General features: G+C 39.2%; 1 protein-coding gene across 3 annotated transcripts in view; it reads right to left on the bottom strand.

Moving 5' to 3' along the window:
• The window catches only part of PPARG (peroxisome proliferator activated receptor gamma), a 52661-nt gene that overhangs the window by 22253 nt on the left and 10769 nt on the right, over positions 1–19639 (bottom strand). The window contains exon 1 of one of the 3 annotated variants that reach the window (XM_050328316.1): positions 5446–5515. The exons of 1 other annotated variant lie outside the window; for it this stretch is intronic. The gene's annotated coding sequence lies outside the window, so the exon portion shown is untranslated. Of the gene's footprint in view, positions 1–381; positions 421–5445; positions 5516–19639 lie in introns of those variants that run through there. One more of the 3 variants, XM_050328317.1, reaches the window with a different exon arrangement.

Here is a 19639-nt window from a genome sequence, read left to right as displayed (position 1 = left end):
GGATGGTCACCATCATTCTGCCATCCTTTGGGACTCTCAGCACAGCCCTTTAGTTCTTCCACCTTGCACATGGACAACAAAGGTTGCAAGGGATCTTCCTTATTCTTAGATTTCAGATGAGAAATTCTCACTGCAGTGGGAACAAAGGAGATGCTCGTGTATTCCCAGCCACTTTCCCTCCCAAAGGCTTCTGCATGGGATATTATCTGGTGTTACCCTGTATGTTATCCTGCTCTGTGTGTTATCGTGTTATCATGGATGGAATATTATCTCACGTTATCCACAATGAAAGCAAGGTCTGTCTCCAAGTGCAGAACAGAATTTCTACCTACCACAAGTGACAGTTATCTGGGGAAAGTACATGACAGGTTGTCAGAGTACCTTGGTGTTATGTATTATCTTCCACACAGTCAATTTTCCTGTGAGCATGAAGTGCAAGTCCCTGGCCATCAGCTCTGGGAACTGTCTTCCTTAAACAGATTACCAAACAAAACAAAAAATAGAATGGATTCCTTAAGAGCCCATTTTTGTAACTATCAGAGAAATCCTTAATAAATTAAAAAAGAAACATATAATCTAACATTTAAATGGTTTATATTCCTCTAAGCAAGTGACATCAAGAGTTATGTCCACTTTCTATCTGCTGCCTCAGGGGTGAAGAAGGAGGATGGCTCCAGGCATGGTCCCAGTTACAGCCTCAGCACTTTGTCTTTTCAAGCTGAAAGGCTTCGGTTTGCCAAGCACTGGGAGCTGAACAGCCAGTCAAGGCCGGGCTGTGTTTCACCTCACACTCAGTGAATGACTGGGATGTTCTGGAGAAGGTGATGATGTACAGACTGGTTAATTCTCTGAAAGCCCCAAGTCATTATAACCCAGTGTGTGCCAGGAATTCACTATGAGCAGATACACTACAGCTTAGAAAGACTCAGCTAAGCATGCCCAGAGGTCTGGCTTGCTGGGCACAGGCTCCCAAAGCTAAGAGGGCACAGGAATTCCTTAGCAGGATCCTCTGGCTTCATAGTCAGCACAGCTAAATTAGTCCAGCAAAGTCTACCAATAACACCACAGTGGTTTCATGGTAAAAGCATTTCTAGCCTGGAATCTGTGATGGTTTAGATTTGTACGAAGTTTTAGAAGAAACAAACTAAAAAGAAAGAATTAAAAAGTGACCTGTCATTAACAGTCCATGAATAGGAGGGATTGTGTTTCCTGCCTGCTGTTTTTTCCCCATTAATTGGTTTTCTCTGTCTGTCCACATCGGACATGCACTGTACATGCTGAGAACAGAGGAAATACAGACACCTGGATTGCCCTGAAGAGAAACCCTGGCAATTGTGGTGGCACCTCTCAGCTCCACCAGGTCACAGAGTCATTCTGCTTTATGCTCCTCCCACTTCTGCTCTCAGGTAATAAAATCTGGAGTCAACAGCTGTCTACAAGTCTTTAGTCAAAAGCCTATAAACTCCACCTCTTCCAGAGGTTAATATCCCATGACTGCTCGTATCAGTTCTTCTGAGCTTCGGGCAATTAAAAAGGCTTTGCTAAATCGTTCCCCTACAAAAAACATCTACTTTTAGTTTTTAAAAATCCTTATGTTGCCTATGCTTTAATTTCACCTGAGATGTCCACAAAGGTACCTAGAGGTGATATTAGACATACACCCAAGTATGTCTGAAGGCTTCTGTTGAAGTAAAATCAAATAAAGCAAATTCTGTGCTTTTCCAGCTGTCAGGACTATACTTCTAGTACTTACTATGATGTCTGTTCAAGGAGGGAGTAAATGATTATTTTCTTACTGTGTGTCATGACAACAAATGGACTAAATTTGACTTTCTCATCATGCACATATTTGCTTGGATATAAAAACCAGAAAGAAATAAATCAGCACTGTGACCTGGTGTACAGAAATTAATAGCAATCTTTGAAAGGTGCCAGTAAACTCAAGGTTGCTGAAGGCATTTGAAGATGTCAGTGCAGTGGCATCTGTACTGTAAGAATATAAAAGTACAAACTAATCACAAGAGAGACTTTTGGTGCTTCTTTCTCTACTTCTGGATAACAAGTTGCACGTTATAGGATTTGTTTAAACAACAAAACAGCGAGGCATCAGTAATCCCAAATTAATATTGTTCATAAACATTTCTGAATTATGAGAATTGTCAGGTTTGCTCAGGTTTTGGGTACAAAACACCAATCGTTTCATTACAGTTTTAAAGCTCAAATCTTCACCTATGACTTACTCAAATTCAGGATATCTTGCTCGGTTTAATAAAATTTGCTATTACAGTAGAAACAGTGAATTTCACTTTCCAAATGGATTTATATTAGCAATACTAGACTAAAGAAAACCTTTTGTGTGCTATTCTTTTGTTATTGAAACCCAGAAAGTGAAAAGTGTTCCTATGTTTAATAGTTAGTTTACAAATATTCCTATTTTTCATATAGCTTTACTAGATTTTTGCCATGTATTTTGTCTTTCCATCCACCTTCCCCCTCCCCAACAAAATGCCAATATTTCCCTCTGGAGAAAACCCAACAACTAACTGTCTTCTCATGGCCTTAAAAAAACCCCTTCATATCATGAAGTCACTTCATTCCCTAGCAATCTGAACTTGAATTGCTTTCCAGCTTCTAAGCCAGTTATTCACTGCATTTTTCATATTAGGAAAACATAAAATATAACATAAGAGATTACCATGGCATGAAAAACATCTTGGATCACGAGCTCCTCTTTACCATAAACACTACCTGTGCTCAGTTAACCTGAAAGGCCTGTTACACTACATTCTAGACACGCTCTTTCCAGACAAAACTACCAAAATATGACCCTAGAGGTATTTAATGAAGCAATCAGAACACCCTAACCTCATAGGAGTTACAGAAAATCAGAAGAAAAAATGGAATAGATAAAGCCTCTCAGTTGGAAACATCATTAAATTAAATAAAAGTATGGATATAATTATATGATAAGGACAGGTATAAATATGGACAAACATATATACGATGGAAATATTGATTTTTTTTCTTTAACTAGAACATATTTAATGGAATGGTTTGTATTTCCTTTCATGTATAAATGTGTCAGTTTGTCAAGTAAACTCAAGTAAGAACTGCAGAACTTAATGGTACTTTTGCTGATTAATTAAGGCCAGCTCAGACCTCTCTGAAATGATGCCCTACAGAAGTTGGTTAAGATCACACAATCATTCCTGGCTTTTAATAAAAATGTAGAGATGGTGAAGGGGCAGCTTGATATCCCTATGTTTTCAAATTATTTACCTATTAGGAGGAGCAATGAAGCATTTTATGTGTCCCTTGCAAAAGCACAAGTACCCCAAGTGATGCCCCCCCCCCCCACTGAATGCAGCCCCCCACTGATGTGGAGATGGGAACGCTGCAGAGGGGCTGTGTGGAGAATGGGCAGCCTCGTGCTAACACAAGTGCATTCCCCTTCCAAGAACTCCCTTCTTTCCTTGCCTCTGACACAGAAAATCGATGTGGCAATGGGCAAACAGCTCAAGCCAACATTTTTGCCACTGCTGTTTTCGGGTCCTAAATGTGAGGCAGAGGGTCTGGTGATCCATTGCCTTCACAGAGTGATTCACTGATGTCTCTGGGAGGGGCAGCTGGTCAGCAATTCCAGTAACACTTGGGAAAATGGTACCACTTGGTCCTATTCATTGAACTTGGGGCTATTTAGAGAAAATTGCACCATCTTACTACATTTACTTTTTCCTGGTGAAAATTAAAAGGGAATGGTTTAAACTTTTTCTCTCAGTTCTCTACTTGTCCAAAGAAATAATAATATCTTCCCTCCCATCCCTTCCCATTCTCTGTGTTATCATTAAAACATCACTCTTCAGCAGGGGTCGTATTATTCTAAAAATTTTTAATATTCCTGATTATGCCCGAATACAAGGAACCTTTCAGTCTTTAGGAGATACTTTCTTCAATAATGAAATCGATCTTTTTTCATTCACAGTATCTGCCATTATAACGGACTTTATCTCATAGATAACATTTGCATGAAATAAAGGTACTTTTGTTCTGGATAAATCAAAGTGTGTGAATCTTTTTGGTATTTCAAACAATAACTCAAAGCTCTTGCCCGTAGTCATTTAATACATTCCTGGCCTGCAGGTTCCTAAACCTTCCCGCCCTGGCCGTGGCAGGACCCGCACCTCGCTGTGTCCTGTGGCTGCAGAGTCAGCAGAGGGAGCACAGCGAAACTAAAACACCCCTCTTTCCAGGAACTCCGCTGACACAATCAGTGATGCTCCGAAACAAACAAACAAGCACAAACAGCACAGAAAAAGAGCCTCGTTGGCTGATACCCGCAGTTCTGTGCGTGACAAAATCAGAATGCTTCCAACTGCAGCAGTAAAAACAAAGTCACAGCAAAAGACCTATAAAGACTTGCTCCAAAAATCCATTACAGCATTTTTATTGTTATAAAAGAAGCAGAGATACAGAGAATTTTTTTCTTTTTATCCATGCATATATTTAAAATATTGTTACAATTCAGGGCAGAAATTGTTTCAATTACGTGATGATGAACAAACACACTGAGCAGCAATATATTTGTAGGACTTTAAATAGCTGTGCAAATCAGTCATTTTCCAAGAAAATTACACATTGGAAATCACTGTGAATGTGGGAAAAGGGCCCGGGATTACTTAGGCAACCGATAGAGTGAGTATTGACAACTCTTTGTATTGTAAATTAAACCCTCAGTGTTGCCTTTCAGCACTCCCAGCCCAGGACTGTGTGTTGAGCAGGGACAAGAGCACTTCTGCATTCACTCTCCTGTGGGGACCACTGTCTCATTTGACCTTCTGCTTTGCTTTTCAAGTATGAATTTATCAAAAATATTTACAGGAATTAAAACCAAGATCACTGCAGAACAAAAGAACCAAACTTCTATGGATTTGTTTCAGAGAACTCTAAACTAAAGCTCTCTGCCTATAATTTACCTGTAAAAACAAAGAAAATACTCAGTGTCTCTGGCAAATGTTGAGGGTCGAAATCATCTCCGTAAGTGACTTAGTGAAGAAGTTCCCAGATGACTGATAACGTCACCTTTTAGCAGGGATGGTGTGAAAAAGCACTGTTGACTCCAAGCACATCAAGATAATAGATGGCATTTTCTTCTCTGTTCCTCAGCTCCAACCCTCAAGCCATCTAAAAAATGGCCCAAAAATCAACATTTCCACTCGGAAAGACACCTGACAATACCACAAAGATGCCACATAGAGAACATACCTTTGACAGAATGGGAATAAACATTCCACATAAAACAAGCTCAGTGGTTCTAGCCCAGGAGGGTTTGGCAGCCCTGCAAGCAGAGGAGGAGCAGGGCAGTTCCAGGGCACACCTCAAGGGGTAATCACTGAGTGGGAGGGGGATGAGTTTAGGAAAGTCTCCTTTGCCATCCACTGTACCAACCTGCAGAACCAGCACAGGGCCCAAATTCTGAGAGCAAGAAAGAGAAGCAGCAAGTGCGACGTTCAAGGGGTCACAACAAAGCAGGTACTCCCAGGAACAGCTTGAAACACCACCACTGGAGGCACATTTCTGTTCTTCTGCACAGTCGTGGAGGAGTGGGGAAGGCTGGATGGCTGAGAACACAGGCAGGGCACTGTGCACGGGCTGCAGAGACCAGTGACACCCACAGCCTTCAAGAAGCCAAATAAAAAGTCAGAGAGGACTCAATCCATTCATCCTGTCAGCAAGGCTGCACAGTAAAACACCAGGAGACACTGTATAAATCCAAACACTTGAAAAGGCCAAAAAACCCCAACTCATAAATCAGTAGGAAAGGTATTTTAGCCCTATAACTGAATTATAACTACAGGCTGTGTTCATTAAAAACACAGTCCATAAAATTTACTACAATGTTTAAGAGCTGGCTGTTAATAGAAACAGGGAAAAAAGCCCATTCAGGGAATAATAGAGTTGTTTAATTTTAAATATATTTTCTGTATTATGCCTATGTAATTTACACAAAATGGTAAGTGGCCTGGGTTCTTATTTGAAATAGCAGCATTTTATACACTTACAGCAACATAAACCATTGCAAATATAAATGCAAATGAGAGACAAGCTCAGAAATGCCACAGGCTACTCAAATATGCTACAAATTCTACCATCCTATTTCAAGTAGTTAATGTAGGGTTGTTGGATTGTGATACTTGATAGATATTGATGAAACTTCAAATTATTTTAGGATATAAAAAAACTGATTGCAAGGCTGTGCTCAGGCAGCTTAAACAGGAATTGAGAATATTGGAAAATGGAACATTTTCTGTATAAGAAACACTGACTTATATAACTGGAAAGCTCATAGAAAGATGGCTCAGATTTAAGAGGAACAGCACTTCAAAATCATGGAAAGCATAACTACAAAATCCTGGAACTGACCCTGTGTTGGGCTTCCAGTGGTAAAAGTCTGACTATTGTGGAGTTAAATGTTCTACTGTTGGCACAGGACTGGCAGCACACAGAGCTGAGGAGATCATTTCTGCTCTGTTAAGTCAGATTCAAAGTTTGTGGGAAAGGATCCTCAAACTGTTCTTAGAAATACTTGAGCAGACAAGCTGCACTTTCCTAGTTACAGGCAGCTGCATTCAGGCTTTGTGAGGTACTGTGCACTAGAACTGAAATTAGCCCTGATGAAAGACCTTCCAATGCTTTTCGCTCAGAAATGTCTTTAAAAAGCCTCCCACTCTTCGAAATAGAAATGATTGTTATTTTGCTTCTTCGAACAACAAAAAAATCACCTCGAGAAACATAAAACTCTGAAAAATAAGGTGTCATCTGACTGGTAACTTAAAATCAGAATGAACCTCTCCAGAATTCTAGTGGGCAAAGGCCGCATGTCAGCATTTCTAATGTGCCTACTTGCCTTAGTAGAACTTAACCCTGGCTCGTGTTGGGCTGGAGGGATCTGAGGAAAGCAGAAGCAAAGAGCACATCTCCAACCCGCGCTGGCAGCGCTGTAAAACAAGCTCATTATATAAAATGTGGGCGTCGCTCTCTATGAATCATTGTGATTTAAAATAGGATCCTGATAGACAGGCAATGAATCACGGGGCATTTTGTAATCAGCAGAAGCTGGTTCTTGGGAGAGCCCTTTGCCCCCTTTGGCAGAGCGGGACAGCTGAGGGAAAGGCGACTCTTGGCGTGGAGGTGCCTCCGAACACTGGAGGAAGTCATTGATTTTAAAATAGATCAAAAATGTTGTGTGGGACACAAGATAGCAAAGCTTTATCAACTACAACAACACAATACAATTCAATTGACAAGGGTGCAACCATTGTCAGGACTGTGCTTGGCCCTAAGGCTTGACACACCCTCAATAACTGGCATTTATTATAGTGGGCAGACTTTGTGTTGCTGGGGTCTAGCAAAAGTTGTACCAACTACAGGAAATTCAGATCATTCAAAAATGTCCTATTTGCCATTAAAAGTATTGTAAGAGCAAATTACCCATTCAGAAGTTTGATATGCAGACCTATGCATAACTTGTGACTGTGCTCTCAGAGGCCAAACTCGCTCTGAAGTCAATAGAAAGTTTTACAGCTTCAATAGAAATTCAGTGGTTAGGCCACAGTTACGCAAAACACTCATTTATATGCTATATTTTGAATAGTGAATTAGTGCTAATGGGATTTAAACTCTTGCTTGAAGTGAAGCATTTTTAAAACCTCAGTTCCTGGCTAAGGAAGATACGTAAGCATTATTAAATTACATCTCGTACACAGGTACCCACACAACGAAATCAATGTATGTTGCAATAGAGATCCATAAGAAATGAGGTTCTCATAAAATGCCATTTGTCCTGTGTAAAATCACTGTTTGTCACTCGCCCCTGTGCCCAGAGCTGACACAGTCCAGGCCCAGCTGCCAGTGCCACTGTTCAGCCAGGGCTGGTGCATGTTCCAGCAGGGAACAGCACTGGCTGGAGCCCTTCAGGACTCAGGGACAGGAGAAAAGCTATTAATGAGTTTATGCTGTGCTCACACATGATGCATTATATGAACATTTGCCAGTTGTTCTGTGGCTTCATAAGCCCTCATGAGATTATCAAAATTTCGGGAGTAACGTGGCAAAACACACACGAGAGATATGTAAGCACTGCACTATTTACCAGCCAATCTTATGCTCCACTGCTTATCTGGTTTCATTGGGTCATTATCACCATGTCTCTTAAAGTATTTTAATATACTAATAATAGACTCCCTTCTTTGAAAATGATGCTTAGCCAATAATTATCAACTAAGGTGCCAATTCAACAAGAAACTTTAGAACAGTTGTACTCCTTTATGAAATTCAGATCTGAATACCAAGTTTGCAATTCTTTTTGAAATGTTAATAACTTTAATAGCAAATGTATGTTATGTGCACAATATCCAGTCAATATTTTTCTTCTAAAACATTGTAGGTGCAATAAATTTTACGCTAACACTGAAGACACTGAAGAATTTTTCTAACATTAATACTTAAATAACCACATTAGGCTTTCTCAATCTACTTTGCAGTAGTAGAGGATTTAGGGATGCAGAATACTCTTGGTAAAAAGCCTGGGATTTTTGCCTTTCCTCAGACTCGGTCACGTCAGTGCTTTTTAATGTTCACAAGACAGTAAACTTCAGCATTGTTTCCAAGAGATGAGCTCATAAGGCACACAACTGTAATAGGGTAAAATACACTCGTTGATATCCTAAAGGCAGTTCCCTGCCATGGCAGAATCCTGAATACTCCCACAGGAAGAGGAGGAAGAGGAGGAAAAAAATGCCACATGAGTTTAAACTCATTCCTTGAATTAAATCCCACTTTTAAAGTTTTTCCTGGCAGTCAAAGAGATTGAAAAAAATGATCCATAAAAATGCTTCTCTTGTATCGGGATGAGTCGTTTTCAATCCCAAACCTGTCATCTTCAAAACACTAAAAATGCAAAATGTGTTTGGATGTGGTAAGACTATATGCAAGGCCCACATGATTTGAGTGAGTGTTATTTTTTGTAAAATACTTCAATCTCTTGGACAATCACCAAGTTGTAAAAGTTAAAAAGCACCATGTTGTAAATCTCATTCATTAACATAAACACGCTCAGCACAATTTCTGCATTAAATATAGAGAATATCTCAGTATAACAATAAATACACTCCCCTATGTAGAACTGGATATAATTTCTGATATATGCCAAGTATAAGATAATACTTTATGTCTGTGTACAATCACTAAACTATGTGATGTCAAGACAATTCAAACACATCAAAGCTCGAGAAAGCAGATAAATAGCACCAAAGAGGGTTTAACATTGAGGGTTTTTTTCTTCTAAATGCCTCCTGAATTAATCAGAACAAAAATATGCTTGGATTTTGTGGGGAATGTAGTTTGGTTTTTTTAATTAAATTTTATTAAATTATTTGAATTTTTATTTATTGAAGGGTATTTTTCTTAGCTGCTGAAATTCTTCTACCAGAACCCTCTAAGCTCAGTGCAGAGCTGAAGGACACTACTCTTTACTCCGTTGCAATCGTTGCCACTGCTCTGGCAAGATAAACACCAAGCAAGAGAAAAAAGAGTATCCCAATTTGATTCTATGTAACAGCAGCTTTCTGCCAGTAAGAGTACTCAGCTAAATCATTTAATAATAAAGGCACATGAACTTTTGTACACCTCTCATCTGTTGCACAAATGTATCTCTTTCATCTTTTAAATGAACAAAAAAAATTAACCTTCTCAAGCGTATGAACTGCAAAGCACCCAACCTGCTCAGCCACTTTGCAGCACCGGAGCAATCTCTTGTCATCTGACTGCTGTACTTTTGACCCTCCAAAAAATTCCCAGCTAAACCATGTTGACATGTTTTCACATGTGATTGGATAATTATTGTTCTCAATAGTGTTGGATACTTATCACATGTTTAGATCAGTGTTCTCTGCATCTCATGTGCTCCATCTCTGGAAATATGAGTTTTTCCACCCAGCTTTAAAACTCTGCTGTGAAGGTGACTTCAGACTGCCTGCACAGGGAGTGTGGATTCAGGCCACAAGCAGGGTGAGCTTGCTTTTGTAACTGCAATTGCAACACTGCGAGAAGTCTTTAATGAACACCAGCAAATTAGTGTTGGATTGTGCTCTAAATTTAAGTTGCCTTGAACAGTTTCACTTCTGAATCTTCTACTGGGCTACAAGTATTAAGAGAATCTTCCCCATTCTTGGTTTTTTGGGGTCAGTATAAAATACAATACAATATAACATTGTGCTCAATGTTTCATTCCAGAAGGAAAATGAGTGGAAACTTTCTGATGAAAATCTCTGAAAGAGCTAGTTATAAGACATTAATTTTAAAGCCTGTGTATGACTAAATAATAGCAACCTGAGAAAAAGAATACTAAAACACCAACTCTCAAAACTCAGCACTAAGTCAGCACCAACACACCTCCTTTCATGTTATTGTATTTCTTACTTTCAATGAAAAATACAGGAATTTCATCAGGATTTTTCTGGTTCACGTACTTCAGAAAAACTTCCTGCAGGTTGGCACTTAAAACTAGAGGAAGTACTGAACAAATGGAAAAAAAGCCCAAAACAGCCTCAGATGCAGCACCTAGGAACTGAGTTACTGTGCAGTAAATGATACCAGACAGCCCTAGAACAAAACTGTATTATCTTGAGTTCTAAACTAAATAAAATGGGTTGAAATTGTAAGTTTATGGGCTAACAGCTTGCCTAACCAACTCTAAGTAGTTCTGGATGTCAGTTTATAGATCAGACAAATCAAAATATTTTCAGTTATGTCATTCCTACCATCTCATATTAATAAGCAAAACTCCCTCTACCACTGGGAAAGAAAATCCCCCAAAACATGTACCCCATAAAGGATTACCAGCACAACGTTATCTCATAATTAAGAAAGGCACATGCTGAGCTCTTACACACGGTTATTGAACTCATCCCTCACAGTTTTCTGAGGAAAGCTCCCCTTATATTTTACTGAGAATCTGATACAAGTCTTCGGGAGTAGCACAGAATTTGATGGAGATAGTTAATTCTTTTCCAAATGTAATTTCCAAGGGAAAAAAAACCAAACACAAGATACCATTCTTTTAAAAACACAGAAGTATCTTACTAAAAACACAATGGGAAAGTGCTGTCTGAACCTGAACGAAAAGATGAATATACTCCCTATAGCCCCTTTAGGAGAAAAAACACACAAAAGATTTGTGGGGAAAAAACCCACATTTTTGTGTTCTATTTAATTTCAAAATCATTAATGCTTTTCAAAAAGAACTGAAATATAACCTACCTAGTGATACATCAGTGTAAAATTCTCCAAAGTCCTGACCTTGTTACGGGTACACAAACCTCCTGTATTTTCTAATAAGCGATCTGGCAAGGTCTGGATTTTACCATCAGCCTAAAAACTAAAAGGTAGACATTTCTTTGATCTTACTTTCTGATGGGATATTCTTCCTCTGTGTTATTAATATCCTAAGAATATGCCTGCTATGACCTGGCCCTCCTTTTGCCAACCACTCTATTTTGAAGTACAAGTTTTTCCAATTCATCAACTGAAATTGCCTTGCTTTCCCCAGGAAGAAATAAACATTTTGACATGCCAAGGTGTGGAAAATTATTTCCCCCAGGTCACTTGTTCCCTCGTGGAACTGTACAGCACTCCTGTAAATGTCATTCATCCACAAAGCAGAGTGTTTGGTATTTAAGCAGACTGACATGTCTGGCAATACATGGAAGCACCCTTTTAGCATCCCAGGGCTTTTGATGCTGTTCTTTGCCTCTGCAATAAACTAAACATTTAAAAAGTTGTGTTTGATGTTCTTCTGCAGTTTGTAGTGCTGGTGACCTCTGGCCCAGAGTGCCCACGTACAGAATGTGTCACAAACTGGACAGCCCGAGCCAGCAGAGGTTTGATCTCCCAGTGATGGGGTAACTGCGCAGATCATTGTCTTAAAGGAAGATGGAAACTGGAGTTGCTATTTTTGACAAGAAATGTTTGAGAGTTAAAATGACATCATTTCAGGACACAAACAGAAAGTGGAGTATCCACAGCTAAGAACAATTTACTGTTAGGAGAAAGTTATTTATGTATAATTACATAACTCTGCTATTTTTAACAGTTAATCCTTAACAGCCATTTTCGTAAATGTGTTTCCAGCTGTAAAGAACCTACCAATGCTTGACTACATTCATAAAGACTCTGATTGCACTTTGTATTTTGCATACAAGTACTGTGGAGAGTATAAAGTGTCTGTCAGCTCTAAGCTAGAAAATCTCAGTGTGCCCCAGTCCCCCCTGCTCCACTGGATTTGGGATTTGAGATCCCAGTTCATGTAAACTTGCCTGCTTTCTTTAAAAATCTGGACTGCCATTCCATTTCTGTCTTTGACAGCATTTTCTGCTTTCAATTGAGGAGAAAAGTGTATAATCAAGTTCTAACACTGTTTCAGTAAGATTAATAATTATAGGGTTATGCAACATTAACAATAGTGGGACAAGCAAAGCAGCTATGTTAAATTTTAACAGCCTTAAAAAGAAGGGAAGAAAGAGATTGAGAAAATTTCAGTTCCCTTCTCTGTCACGTGTTCTTGTCATCATCTTGGTTTTTTCTATATTTAAAATACTGTAAGAATTTCTTCTGCAAGTAGTCCAAGAGGACAGCTGACAGTAAATCTTCCAGTTTCAGGTTGTAACAAATAGAGGAATGCACCACAATTCAATACAAAAATGTACAGTTAAACACTTATTCTATAATACATATAATATATAATATAATATTATGTGACTTCTTGTATTTTTTCTAGAATATTCATGGAACAGGATATTGTACTGAAAACCATATTAATTAACTTTCTGAAAAGTATTGTTTTGAACAATTACGTGTTACTATGTTTCTTTAATCTAAATACATGTGTCATCTTCACATACCAACCACAAATCATACACTGCAATACTCTGGGATACTTGATAACTTACTTGGTTTCTTTTTAAATCAGCTATTTATCTTCCATTGGACCAGAATATAAACAGTTAACTTTGCCATAAATGATTATTGTCATGCCCCATTGTTCTTTTAAGGAGATTCCTTTTCTAGGCAAGCAAGTTTAGTGTGAGGAACTAAAAGTGATTGCTGTGACTTTCTGTAACCCCTGGAGCAGGCGTGTGAACAACTGAACATGTTGCTCTGGTATGTACTGAGGACAAGCTGCTGGGACTTTTTACTGTTCTAATTTTTCTTAATTTCTGAACAAGTACCAACAGTTGCAAATTTCTATATGCTGATTTTGAAGCAAGCTCATCAGACGGTCAACCTCTTCAAAGACTCAGTTGTATTTTAAAAAAATATTAAAATACTACTGAGATTATAATTTACAAAAATAAATCTAAAGGGACATCTGGATTACATCCAGTGTAATGTAGTGCTGCATATCAGGTTAAGACACTTATTATGCAAAACTCCCCCTGAAACCTTTTGAATCACCTCTAATCCAAAAGATCCGGAAGGGTCTCCAGCAGCCAAATGTTTCCCGCAGCCTCCAGTTCCTGTGCTGTGCAGAACAAAGGTGTGCCCATCTGCTTGGAACCTCAGCACTGCACAGACTAAGAGAGAGGTCTGCAGCCTCAGGGGGTCCATCAGCACCAGTGATAGACTTGGGGTAGAGGGGTACAACAAGGATGAAAGTAAGCACAACTCTAATCTAATTCCCTTCACTTTCAGCAGAGACTGTGGATTTAGAGCCCGGTTTGGGTCTCTCACCATCACATTCTGCCGTCAATAGAGCTTCACAAAACAGGTTAAACATCAAACTATTTGCAAAAGCAGAATCTGGTATTCACTGGGCTCCAAGAAGACAGTGTTAATCTCATGCTACACCTTCCCAATGCAAAGGGGGGGTTGGTAAAACCTGTATGGAACACTGTGTAGAACTGATACAATTAGACAGTAGTCTAACTCTAATTCCTAAACTGTTTCAGATGTAAACTGCTACTGGACTTAGTTTATTTTGGAAGTATGGAATATTTTTTTACAGCTCTACATGTATATGGCCACTGAGACAGACAAGATAATTCGGGGACAAGTAGTGTCTCAAACTGATTGTAAAATTTCCATCAGTTTGTTTAGTTTACCTTTTGCAGGACAACAATGGCAGCATGTGTTTTGAACAGGAATGCTGGACCTCTTGGTCAATATGAACATAAGAAACTCAAAATCTCTACCAAGACAAACATACAGACCACAGTAAGCAGGCACGTTCTGAGGAAATCACTGCTCTATAATCCTAGGTTAGGGAAAAAGTACACACTGTTGATCCTGAGATCACAGTAATGCACAAACTGAGCAATAAATAGCTTCCTCCCAAGATTTCCTTCTCAATGAAAGCAGAAGAAGTTGCCAGTTCCATGCTATTTGTCAGATACAAAGCCCGTGGATTATCAATGGGTGCTGTGAATCACAGCGCTCAGCTCTCTTGGATCTTGCCAGATGGATCTTCCTTTTACTATTTGCCCCCGCATGTTAAAACCACTATTGAAAGCAGTTCAAAAATACATTGTTGGAAAATTGTTAATGCCCTAGTCATACAATGTCATTTTGAAGCTCCCTGGGAATTTAGATTTGTACAGCTTATTAGGATATGACCTTTCCCTTCATTTTTTATTTTAAGATCAAGTTAAGATGAAATTTCCCCAGTGGGAGTTGCTGTGTTTCCTTCACAGATAAGGAAAAGAGAAATGGCAACTCTGTATAGAGACAACTTTCATACATTTCTACAGTACAGACAACTTTGTGGGCTTGACAGACATCCAAGGCATTCCTAGAGGTTGAGAGGAGAGGCACGTGGTACGTTAACTAAAAAACCCCAGGAACATAACCAAAGTATTTCCCTGAATCTTTCACCTTTTCTTTTTTCAGCATCACCTGAGAGTCGACTCTGGGGAATTTCGAGGTCTGTGGACTCCCTGCATTCAGAGCATCAGGGTGGCACTGGCTGTGACACAAGAGCTTCTTTCTGGAATAGAGTTCTGTTGCTTTGAGAGAGTAATTCCTACCTCCACAGCACTGCTTTCCTGCCTCACGACACACCTCGCCTCTCGAATTCACACACGGCTGCATTTCCATGCCTGTTTTATTAGTGTCATTTCTCCTGGTATCTCATGAAGCTGGTTTAAAAGCAGGAGGTTGAAAAATCGCCTCTCAAAATTTTCCTGTGTGGCAGGTATTGGAAATGGCTAACAAGGATAATATCCCAGGCTCCTTGGTGGGTGGTGAGAGAAGCTCCTCCTGAGGCTGATTCAGAGCAGCTGAGGAAGCCTCGTGCTCTAAAGTGTTCTCTATCTTTGTGATATGGGCTGATTACCAACTACTGATCACAGTGTTTAAATACTTATGTATAGTAAACACTTTTATTAGTTTAAGACAGGGATATTCCAACAGTTCTTAGTCTTTGTACTGAAAGTCTATGTCAGTGAAGCCCATAAAGATAATTAGTTAAATAAATAGAAGCTGAGTGATGTTGCTTATATTTTAAAATATTCAAATGGTCAAGATGGTAAAAACTAAAAGGAGAGAATAATTTTCTCACTAAAAGTAAAATCAGTAGGTCAACAAAGAGATCACCAAAAGGAATTAAATATTTTGAATATTCAGTGTAAAATTCTTACTCATTAAGCCTTTGCAATGACATTTCTGTTCAACTACAGATATGAGAAGAGGAAAAGGAACTGATGATGAAATAAAATTAATTACTTTTTGTTAAACTTTTCATATTAGTCTGCTGACTTGGTAGTTTGGGTAGGCGTTGTGCAACATGATAATATGAAGTGCCACATGATAATCTGAAGTGTACAGTGCATTGTAATTCACCGTGATCATATTTGAAGGTCACAGCCATGACACGTCCAACAAAACTGTACAAAGACTGAAGGGACTCCTAAATCAGCTACCGCCACCTTCCCGAGTTCTGTGGCTCTGCAGTCGCCGGGAGCGATGCCCATTGTCTGCTGGCCGTGCAGACAAAAGGTAGTCCTTTCAATTTTCCTGCAGAGCTGTTAACAGGGGATCTCCCCATTACTTACATTTGCATTTCCAGAACCAGCCCTTCCCCTTTCACTGGCTGACGAGATATGGGTTCACTACTCCGCAGCAGGCAGCAGACAGTCCTCAAGGCAGACTGGAGGAGTTAATTTGCAATTGATCCGGGGCTAATCTGTCTCTCTTGGGTAAGTACAAAGTCATTATCTACATCACCGGTCCAAGACCTGTATGACACTTGTGTATCTAACACAGGAGTAAACAAATCCAAGCTGATAGGATTTACTGCCTATCGCTGCAGAGCACACTGATGTCATATACGCTGAACCCTCCCGCAAACAAATCTGCCACCATTCCAGAAGAATCTTAACAATACAGAAAGGGAAAAATTACAAGCTGAAACAACCAGCAAACTTCTGGGAGCACCCCAAACTTTCAGGAGGAAATCTCTCGGTAGCCATCATTTCTAATAAAATTCTATCAGCAGGCGTGTTTGCCAAGTGATTCAACAGAAGTTGTGTATCTTGGGCTCCATGTGACACAGACTCTGCAGATGCAGAGTGTGGGCACTAAAAGTTTATTTGCAGAGGGCAGGACTCAACATTTCATGCGAACACATTCAGGCCATGATAAAGAGCTTTGTCTCCCATTAGTAATTTAAAGAATTGTGATTTGGTACTTCCAACACACCTATTATTGAATTCCTCAGTCATAAAATCACTGGTGCCAAACAAGTTCTGATATCTTTTATCAAGCCTCTTTTTTCTCGTCATTTGTTAACATATTTCTTATGGAGCTTTTCTACTTTTTATAGATACATTTGCTTTAGTTATAAATTAACCCTGGAATTTACTCTCCCAGAGGCCACAAACTGCTTTTTTATTTTTTTGGAAAAGGTTCAGGCTATATGAATTTATGATTTGAAACCATTTTGAATAGCAGTTTGTGGTTCAGATACAGAGGAAGGAAATTCAAAGGATTGACAAGGTAGTTAAGAGTAAACTGGAAATGTTTAGATGCATCTCTGGGCCTTCTGCTCTGGAAGCCATGATTAATTTACCAAAAGGCAGCATAGTTCCCTGTGGGATTTCTCATGCTTCCGGTTCCCTGTAGTAAAATATTAAGATACAGCCTCATTCTGAAAGGTCTTTCTAAGAAGTTCTATATTTCAGTGGCTCCTAAATTTGGCCAGCACTTCCCAAAGGTATGTGGAATACTTCAAATTTGGAAAGATATTATAAAATATCAATATTTATTTAACAGACTGATTCAAATAATGCCCACTAAAAACCTAATTTTTCAGTTGATAACGTAATTCTAAAGAAACAAGGTTTACAACATTCACTGTTGCCTCTCATGTGTTGGTCTCTTTCTCTTCATCCCAAGAGCTTTGGGAAACGTCGGCTTTTTCCAGCCAGAACTGACTCCAGTGTAGAGGAGTTTTAACACAGTGTGCCAAAATTGTTGGTGGTGCCACCACTGAGAGAGTTTGACCTCACCTTGTAAAACACGTCCGAAAACCCAAATGAAAAATTCCAAAATTCCAAAAGGACATCTCGATAGGCAGCTCAGTTAATTGGATCCACTGTTTGTATAAGGACAGAACAAGACTTTTTAATAGGCAGGATTATTCTACTTCCTTTATTTGTTCTTCTATGTTACTCTTACTTCGTGACAAGCCACTTAAGTTTGTTAAAAAATTGTATTTGATATTAACACACCACATACTCATTTGTTAGGGTTTGATCCCTGTTTTAGCTATGACAGGAAATGCTCTAGAGACCTTTGCAGAATCTCTGCATTACTCTTGGGTTGGGCCTGGCTGTGTCCTGTGCTGCCTCCCCACATGGAAAAACGTGCTGCCTCCAACGCCTCATGGAATTGTTTGGGATGGAAGGGACCTCAGAGACTGGCTTGTTCCACCCTCTGCCCTGGATAGGGACACCTTCCACCAGCCCAGGCTGCTCCAAGCCCCGTCCAACCTGGTCTTGGACACTTCCAGGGCTGGGGCAGCCACAGCTTCTCTGAGCAACCTGTGCCAGGGCCTCCCAGCCTCCCAGCCAACCATTTCTCCCTAATATCTAATCTAAACCTACCCACTTTGAGTTTAGCCAGTGTGAGGTAGGTTAAAAATGACAGTTTTGTTTTTTAAAAATTCCTTTAAAAATTACTCTTTAATTAAGAATAACAAAAGGGGTTGAGGAGCCCTGGGGTATTTTCCTATATAAATAAATACCATGCAGTGCTTTCCCCCCATCTCCAGTTTCCCATATTCAAGACAACGTCCTTCTTAGAAAGGCAAACACAGCTTCCTTCTCTCTGTGCTATTTCTGAGGTTGCCAGTCAGTTATTTGAAAATAAAATATTAGAATTTTCATCTTCAGTGGTGCTTTGGATCTCTGAATCATCATACTTTTATTAGGAAGTCTGTGTCTCATTCTCTTGAAAAATCTTATAACTTGCTTTACATGTCTTTCTGAATGCTTCACCTGTTTAAATACCTATAAAGGTTCTTGATGTATCTTTTTAAAGTCTCAACAAAACATGGTATTTTCTGCTCCTTTAATTGAATCAATGATCACACAGCGAAAGGATTTTAACAGACAAAATATTTATCAACTTTAACAACAGAAATGAAATTTAAAATGGTAGCTACACTGTCAAATATTTTAGCTCTCAAACCTTCAAGTCTTAAAATCAGACTCACAGAATATTCTAATTTGGAAGGGACCCACAAGAATCCTTGAGTTCATCTTTTGGGCTTTCTATTTAATTACAATAAGAATTAAAAATCTATGATTTATTTGTTGACACTATTTGGGGCAAATCAGTCTGACTTGGCCCTGATATTCCTTTGTAATCCCTCTAAAAGAGTGAGATGGTGAGCACAGGTCAGACTGCACTGACGACCCCAAAGGCTCAGGGCCATAAATTATCCCCAGTGAAACCATCTCCTCTCACACCTTGTGTACACAGTTCATAACTTTGTTTGCCCTGTGCGCTTTCACTTGAGCCAGAAGGAATTTTCAGAGCAAACAAGTTGTAATGTATACTTTACAGGTGACTTACAAAGTTAGTTGTCTGAAGTTCTTGGAATGGCCAGCAGGACAGTAAAAATTTCAAAGTCTTTTTCAGAGCAATGGCTTTATCATACACAAGGATTTTACTAACATCTGCTCAGGACAGATGTATAAATAGAGAAAGAGATTTTCTACCACACTAACAACTTCTTCCTTCACCAGTGGTTAGAAAAGAAATAAGGAGTATTTTTGCTATGTGTCCTTTGATTTATTACATGACAGCCAAATGACCAGAGAACATAGACTAAAATTACTTGAGAGATTTTTGTTTTCATAAAATTCCAACCTCTACTTTGCCAAGTATACAACTTCCACTTCTTTCTTGTATGCCAGAAGTTCTCAAACTTAAAAAGATCTCCACGTTATACATCATTAATCTTTTAAAGCTAAAAATTTATGAATGGCACATGAAGCACAGATCATCTTGCTCTGTAGGCAGGAAGAGACTTAAAAGAAACTTAATTGTAACAAATCCGAGAGGCATTTGAGCTGATTCTGTT

Source organism: Myiozetetes cayanensis, unplaced genomic scaffold (genome assembly GCF_022539395.1).
Source record: "Myiozetetes cayanensis isolate MyiCay16 unplaced genomic scaffold, myiCay2020 scf39, whole genome shotgun sequence".
NCBI classification, from domain to species: Eukaryota; Metazoa; Chordata; class Aves; order Passeriformes; family Tyrannidae; genus Myiozetetes; species Myiozetetes cayanensis.
Note: the sequence above shows the minus strand (reverse complement) of the source record. Positions and strands in the feature narration are given on the sequence as shown.